Source organism: Otolemur garnettii, unplaced genomic scaffold (assembly GCF_000181295.1).
Source record: "Otolemur garnettii isolate 467f Iridium unplaced genomic scaffold, OtoGar3 scaffold00012, whole genome shotgun sequence".
Classification (NCBI taxonomy): Eukaryota; Metazoa; Chordata; class Mammalia; order Primates; family Galagidae; genus Otolemur; species Otolemur garnettii.
The window spans coordinates 6,714,023-6,722,366 of NW_003852407.1; positions in this window are offsets into that span (position 1 = coordinate 6,714,023).

Genomic DNA, 8,344 nt, shown 5'->3' on the forward strand with positions numbered 1-8,344 from the left:
TGTGGCTGGCACCCCACTCACTGAGCTACAGGCACCTAGCCTATTTTATTTTATAAATAAAAATAGAAGCTAACAACTAAAGAGGCTGAGGAAAGGGGATCACTTGAGCTCAAGAGTTTGAGGTTGCTGTGAGCTATGACGCTAGGGCACTCTACCTAGGGCAACAATAAAATAAAATAAACTCAGCCCACACTCAGTGTGAGGGGATTAGACAAAGAAAGGGAAACCAGAAGGCAAGGATCATTATGTTATACCGAAGCTAGTGGAATAGAGAAATGCCAGCACACTGAAGCCAAATTAAGCAAGGGTCCTTTATTGATCAGCTGAACCAAGAGCTGGCTCACACCTCAAAGTCTCTTGACTCCTAGAAGCAGGAGTGGAAACCTTTTAAAAGAGGCTTTTGGTAGGGGAGGTGGAGTCCTTAATGCAAGCCAAATTTGACATGAGCCAACATCTGGTATGGGGAATCCTTACAAAGGGAAGCTGGGGTTTTGCAGTTATTACAAAACTTTTTCAGCTGAGCTTCCTATCTTAAAGGGGGAGTGTTGAAAGCCTTTAGCTAGATAGAGTTGGGGCATAACATTCCCTCCTGGTCTCATGTCCGAGTCAAACCCTTGACTCTTTGTCTGAATCTTGCTTGGCTAACCCTACATAATATGGGGATCAGGGTTGTAGACATCACAATCAAAAGCTAAATCTAGTTGAGTTACATTTAAAGATGATGCATACTATTTAACACACTTAACAGAATAGAAAGCGAAAGTGTTATTCAATTGTGCAAGTGGCCCCACTGGTCTTTGGTGGCTCCTGGGCAGCACAATTAACTATATAGGGCCAGCATTTACAGGAAGAAAATCAAAATTTTAACAGTCTTAGTTAAGAGAGTTTTCTCCTGGGACTGCTGTCCATTGGGCTCTACTGTCTTCTTTGGTCTTCTTCACCACATCCATGTTGACAAACCATTGACTTGCACAGCAGTGGGGATGGTGAGGATGCTGGTGAAGGGACCCTTCCACTTTACAGTGAGGCCTTCCTTCTGAAATGACTTTACACTTGCTCTTCAAGCTGAAAGGTACTTTCAGAGTCTTTTTCAGTCCCTCTGGGGTCCCAGTAAGTATCTCAAATCTGGGGGTGGATGTCCCTCTGGATCTGGGAGAGTGACTGGAGATCCTTAAGAGTATGGTTAGTTATGTCTGCTGAGGGTGCAGGGGAAGAAGGAGAAGGGGAGGTCTCCTATACATGATTTCATAAGGACTAAAACCTGCTCTATATGGAGTACACCTTGCTCTGAGAGTTACTAAAGGCAGGAGCTCTGTGCGCTTTCCACCAGTTTCATTAATAAGTTTGGTTAAAGTTACTTTTAGGGTCCAGTTTATTCTTTCTACTTTTCCCAAGCCATGGGGCTGGTAGGCACAATGGAGGCTTTACTCTATACCTAGGACTTTACTAATTGCTTGGGTCAAAGTAGAAATGAAAGCTGGCCCATTATCTGAGCCAATTGAAAGAGGTAGCCCATATCTAGAAATAATTTCATTCAGATTTTGTGTCTGGGCGAACTTCAGTCATGGCTGATCAAGCAGTAGGCTCTGACATTGGGCGAGTCTGGCATTTGACATCCAGTGACCTGTAGCCCCTCTAAGGAGAGTCTCTACTGCATGAGGGGTTGTCAAAATCAAGTCCTATCCCAGAGTCAATCTGTCCACCTCCCATGCCAGCAGGGCTGTGGCTGTTCATAAGCAGCTCAGCCAGCCAGTGGCTACTGGGTCAAGGCACTTAGACAAGCCACTGGACATTTCCATGGTCTGAGAGTCTGTGTTAATACTCCTTTGGTAATGCCTCTGGTTTCATGGACAAACAGGTGGAATGGCTTATTAATGTCCAGTAAAGCCAGTGCTGGGGATGCCTGATCCTTTTGGTCTGTCCACAGGAGAGGCCCATCACCAGCAACAGCAACATACAAGGGCTTTGTAATCTCAGCAAAATCATAAGCAGCAATAGCCCACTGCCCCCAGGAATTCCTGGATTTGCCCTTTTGTTGTAGGATGATGAGCAGCAAGTCCAGGGGGGTTGGCTTCTGCCCATACTCAAGGAAAGTCTGCTTATAGCTGTGCTAAATGGTACGGGGGCTGTGGTTCCTGCTTTGGCCTCTTTTCCATCAGTATTTAGGAGGACGTACTCTTCCGATAAAGGAGTGGACACATGTAACTGGTAGACAGGGGAGTTAGGCACTGGAGTGGGGCCTGGTTCTAATATTATGTCACTTCCCTCTGGAGAGAATGAAACAGTGGTCCAGAGTTTCTGGAGCAGATCTCTGCCCATGAGGGGGTTAGGGCAATCTGGGATTACCAGGAACATATGGGTCACCTGCATTCAATGTTGAGTGACTGGACATATCTGGGTGGTCCCAGTGGCTCCTTGGATGGGGATCTTAGCAGATAAAGTTCCCATCAGCTCCTGTAAAACAGACCATTCAGCCCCCTCCCCCCCGTGTCCACCAGGAATTTAATTTAGTGGCCCCTCACTTTGGCTTACACCATGGGCTCTTGGGGCCCTAAAGGAAGAGAGCTCTGGCCCCTTCAATCTGAGTCACTGCCTTTTTCAGTAGGCAGTGCCAAGATCTTCTGTATGGATTTACTGTCAGCACCAAGTTTTGGGGATTCACTTCTCCAATGGCCCCTCTTTCTGCAGTAGGCACGCTGGTCTCTTTCTAGCGTCAATCAGCTTGAGCGAGGGAGTCCCTGGTTTTCTCCTGTCCCTGACTCTAACTTAGTTCCTTGTACTGCTTGTGATGCTGCCACAATAATCTTAGCTTGGTTTTCTCTGCCTCAGAAGTTTTGTGCTTTTGTTTTTCAATATCTCTATTATCATAAACTTTTTAGGCAATTTCTAGTAGCTGGGAAATATTCATCCCAGAAAATCCTTCTAATTTCTGTAATTTCTTCCTGATATCTGGGCTGACTGAGAGACAAAGGCAAAGTTCCCTGTCCTACCGTTTTCTGGAGCCAAGGGGTCAAATGGGGTATAGATTCAGAAGGACTCTGAGTCTCTGCAAATATGCCCTGGGCAACTCCTCTTGGCCCTGGACCACCTCAGTTGTTTTTGATAACTTTATATGTTTTCGGGCTGCCGCCCATAGGCCAATTAAGAGACTGGTAAAAAGCTTCTAGAGCCTGGGATCCTGCTATGGCATTGGGGTCCCAATCCAGCCATTCCACCAGAAAAACTGTTAAACTCCCTTTGCCCTTCCTGCCCCCATCACCAAAACTGTCCAAGAAGGCTTTTCTAGCTTCAGTTTGAACCTTGTTCCACTCCTCAGTGGTGAGGAATGTCAAAAGAAGTTGTTGGCAATCATCCCAAGTGGGATGATGAGTCTGAAAGATGGATTCAGTCAAGAAAGTAAGCACTTGGGGCTACTTAAATAGGGTGGGTTCTAGGTTTTCCAATTGTACAAGTCAGAAGTTGAAAAAGGGACAAAGTCAAGAAAGGGGCAGACACCGCTTCCCACTCCCACTCCCACTCCCTGGGAGGTACTTCCTGAAGGGGGAGAATCTGGGCTTCTCCTTTAGACTCGGGGTTAATGCAAGACTGAAATGGAGGTGAGATGCTGGGGGTGAGAGCTGGGGAGGGGAAGGCTCCAACGGGGTGCTGAGGGAATTTCTCCTGTTGAGGAGACTGTGGGAGAAGATAGCCCTCTTACGTTATAAGAAGGTGGCAAATCCTCTTCCCTTGATGGGGCAAGGACTGGAGGGGTCTGCTGATCCTTTTGCGGTTGGGGACCGGTGAGGACTGCAGAATGAGATTATGCAGCATAGGCTCGCAACTAGGGAGGGGGATTATGGACCAAAATCAAACCACTGATCTATATAGGGCAGTGTTTCTCAACCTTCCTAATGCCACAGTGCATTTTCATTGTTAAAAAGGGGCCACAACCCACAGGTTGAGAACTGCTAATATAGGGGAATTGGTCTGCATGACCTGGTTTTCCCGTGACCACCTGGTGTACTGTGTTTACCAAGGCTGAGTTTAGGGAGCCCTATTGACGGCCACCCTACATTAAAGCTTGGCCACTCAACTTCACAGAGGACTTGGAGTTGGAGAACCAGATTCCATAATCATCGAGAAGCTGGCTGTAAAATTCTTCAGCAAACACTGTAAAAGTTCTAAAGACTTACTTTGTCAAGTTCCCATGATTTGATGAATAAACAAAAATAGACACATCACCAATTCCCAAAAAACAATGGTTATTATAAACAAACATATATGCAAATCTAAGGTGCACATCTGAGGCTCCCCACCAGCATCCTGGTGTTTCTAGGGACAGGACGCATTACCCACACTTGAGTCTTTGAGAGTCTCAGACAGGCCAGAGTCCCCTGAGGCTCCTGCCTTAAACAGGTCAGGTTCCCAGAGGGGCCTGTCTTACAGGTTTACAGCCTACCCCTTTTCACCTATGCCTCTTCCCCAAGGCCAAAGACCAAAGCTGACAGGCCAGCTCCCGTGAGGCTCCTGGCCAGTGACCTTCCCTTGAAAGTCCCTCAAACACCACACACTATTTCTTTTTTTTTGAGACAGAGCCTCAAGCTATCCCCCTGGGTAGAGTGCTGTGGCATCACAGCTCACAGCAACCTCCAACTCCTGGGCTCAAGCGAGTCTCCTGCCTCAGCATCCCAAGTAGCTGGGACCACAGGTGCTTGCCACAACACCCGGCTATTTTTTGGTTGCAGCTGTCATTGTTGTTTTTTGGCAGGCCCGGTCTGGATTCAAACCCACCAGCTTAGGTGTAGGTGGCTGGTGCCTTAGCTGCTTGAGCCACAGGTGCTGAGCCGCCACATACTATTTCAAAGAAACAAACCAAAGTGCACATCTGAGACTAAACCTCACCACTAGCGTCCTGGTGTTTCTAGGGATAGATTGTACTACTGACACATGCGTCTCAGAGTCCCGACAGACCAGGCTCCCCTGAGGCTCCTACCTTGATAGGCCAGGTTCCCTGAGGCTCCTGTCTTACAGGCTTATGGGTCTGTCCTCAGGGGCAACCCCTGAGGCTCCCTTTTCACCTGCACCTCTTTGACCAAACTACCCCGAGGCCAAAAGACCAAAGCACCTGCATCCAGATGGCATTAGCATCCTATTGTCTCTGACAGGCCAGGGCAACCCCTGAGGTTCCTGTCTAGTGGCCCCCCCTCAGAGGTCCCTAAGGGCCCTTCTAAACAAACAAACAAACAAACAAACAAAAAAACCAATTTCAAACAGAAACCACAGACTCAAACACCTCAGACAATTACCACTTGAGAGTAAGTTGGAGGATCTCAATTTGGGTGAGGAGTTGGAAGGAGTCCCTTTGAAAACCTCAGGAGGAGTTCAGGGAATTATGGGGCCCTGGAACATCCAGGGGGCTACACAAGGAGGCCAACCCTCCAGCTGGTGAATCTCGCTAGAGCCTCCAAATGTCATACCCGAAGCAAGTGGAATAGAGAAATGCCAGCACACTGAGTCCAAATTAAGCAAGGGTCCTTTATTGATCAGCTGAGCTGATGGCAGGCTCATGCTCAACTCCTAGAAGCAGGGGTGGAAACATTTTATAAGGGGATTTCAGTAGGGGAGGAGGAGTCCTTAATGCAAGCCAAATTTGGCTCGGTGCCTGTGGCTCAAGTGGCTAAGGCACCAGCCACATACACCTAAGCTGGTGGGTTCAAATCCAGACTGGGACTGCCAAAAAACAACAATGACGGCTGCAACCAAAATATAGCCAGGCGTTGTGGCAGGTGCCTGTGGTCCCAGCTACTTGGGAGGCTGAGGCTGGAGACTCGCTTGAGCCCAGGAGTTGGAGGTTGCCGTGAGCTGTGATGCCACGGCACTACCCAGGGGGACAGCTTGAGGCTCTGTCTCAAAAAAAAAAAAAAAATGCAAGCCAAATTTGACAAGAGCCAACTCCTGGTAAGGGGAGTCCTTACAAGGGAAAGTTGGGGTTTTGCAGTTATTACTAAACTCTTTCAGCTGAACTTCCTGTCTTAAAGGGGGAGTATTGAAAGCTTTTAGCTAGATGGAGTTGGGGCATAACAATTATGGGCTTCTTAGAGGCACCTACCACTCCTTTCATAAATTTTCCTGAGAAATCCATTTTATTCTAAATAGAAACTGTTGCTCAGAGAGCAAGTTTGGATACCTTCTCTCAGAAATGCTTTGCTTGGACAATGATTTTATTAGATGAGCTGAATTTGAAATGTTTGTACCTTTATACATCCCCAATGCTCCTGAGGTCTGTAAGTCAATTATAAACATATGTCCAATTTGTATCAGGATTGTGATATAATATTAGCTTCCTATGAAAAGAATGTGAACTGTAGTGGTTAACTTCAGACCATGAAGTGTGGTACTGAGACATCTACATGAAGTATAAATGCAGGCTTGTGGGGGTAGATTTTTGGTGAGAACAACCAGAAAAGCTAGAAAAATGAAGAGAAAAATGTGGTTGAAGGAATGAGAGAGCTGTTTAGGCAGCCAGCACTTGAGGAGCCAAGTTTCAAGAGAGAAGGGAAACTCAGGAGGGTTGCCTCTCTTCCCCATGAGGAATGTGCTGAATCATAAATAGTGTGGAATAAACATGCAGAAAAGCTGAGCAAACTTTGGTTACCAAGAAGCAGAGAATCTGTTTTGGGGTGTTTTGTTTGTTTGTTCTGTTTGAGACAGTCTCACTCTATTGCCTTGGGTAGACTGCTATGGAGTCATAGCTCATAATAACCTCAAACTCCTGGGCTTGAGCAATCCTCTGGCCTCAGCCTCTTGAGTTGCTGGGACTACAGGTGCCTGCCACAATGCCCAGCTAGTTTTTATATTTTCAGAGATGGGGATCTCACTCTTGCTTGGGCTGGTCTTGAACTCCTGAGCTCAAGCAATCCACCTGCCTTAGCCTCCCAGTGTTAGAATTGCAGGCATGAGCCACCATGTGCCAGGCTCAGGAAATGTTTTTGATGGTCTTAAAGGGCTGGAAAGAAAAAAACCTGAAGTTCTAGCCAACCAAAATGATCAGAACTTGCACTGACCACAATGCCTGGCTAGTTTTTCTATTTTTAATAGAGACAGGGATCTCAAACTCCTGAGCTCAAGGAATCCTCCCTTGGTTTCCTAGAGTGCTAGAATAACAGGTATGAGCAACTGCCCCTGGCCTTATTCTTTTAATCTTTGTCTTAACCATTTTCTTTTTTCTTTCTTTTTTTTGAGACAGAGTCTCATTTTGTCACCCTCGGTAGGGCTGTGGTGTCACAGCTCACAGCAACTTCAAACTCTTGGGCTTAAGCAACTCTCTTGCCTTGGCCCCCCAAGTAGCTGGGACTACAGGCACTTGGCACAACACCCAGGTATTTTTTTTTCTTTTGTTCCAGTTGGTGTTGTTTAGTTGGCCCGGGATAGTTTTGAAGCTGCCACTCTCAGAGCATGTGGCTGATGCCATAACCACTGCGCTACAGGCACCAAGCCATAAAGCATTTTGCTCAGACTGGTCTTGAACTCCTGAGCTGTCCAGGCTTCTTTACAAGGTGGTCTCAAGAATTCCAAAGAGCAGTAAGAGGGGACAAGGTTCAGTATACAAATAAACAGGTGGGTTTTTTTGTTCTGTTTGTGTGACAGTCTTGCTCTGTTCCCCTGGGTAGACTACAGTGGTGTCATCATAACTCACATTAACATAGCGTGAGCCACCATGCCTGGCCCACAAGCAGTTTTTATTCCTTAGTTTTTGTCACATTTGCTGTTGTCTCATTGGTCAAAACAAGTCATAGGGCAAAGCCAGGTATAAGAGATGGAGATACAGACTCTGCCTCTTTTTCTTTGCAGTTTTTGGCTGGGGCTGGGCTTGAACCTGCCTCCTCTGGCATATGGGGCCAGTGCCCTACTCCTTTGAGCCACAGGCGCCAGACTCTGCCTCTTGATGGAAGTAGAAAAGTTATGTTGCAAAGAGCTGTGTGCACAGGGAATTATGATCATTTTACAATCAACCTACCAATTGCCTTACCAAAAGCAGTGTGATTCAGTCAAATGACAAACTTCGAAAAATATTGCAACTCAAATCACTAACGATTAATTTAGCTATTACATAAGGAACTTGTGTAAGTTGTTAAGAAACAGACTAGAAGCTAACACAAAAGGCTAAAGGATATGGGCAGTTTCCAAAAGGAAACACAAATGTCTTTTTTAGCTGGGAACAAGGGAAAGGAGAGAAATAGGGAAAATTTTTAACATCATTTAGATGATTATTTTTTTTTTTGAGACAGAGCCTCAAGCTGTCCCCCTGGGTAGAGTGCTGTGGCATCACAGCTCACAACAACCTCCAACTCCTGGGCTCAAGCGA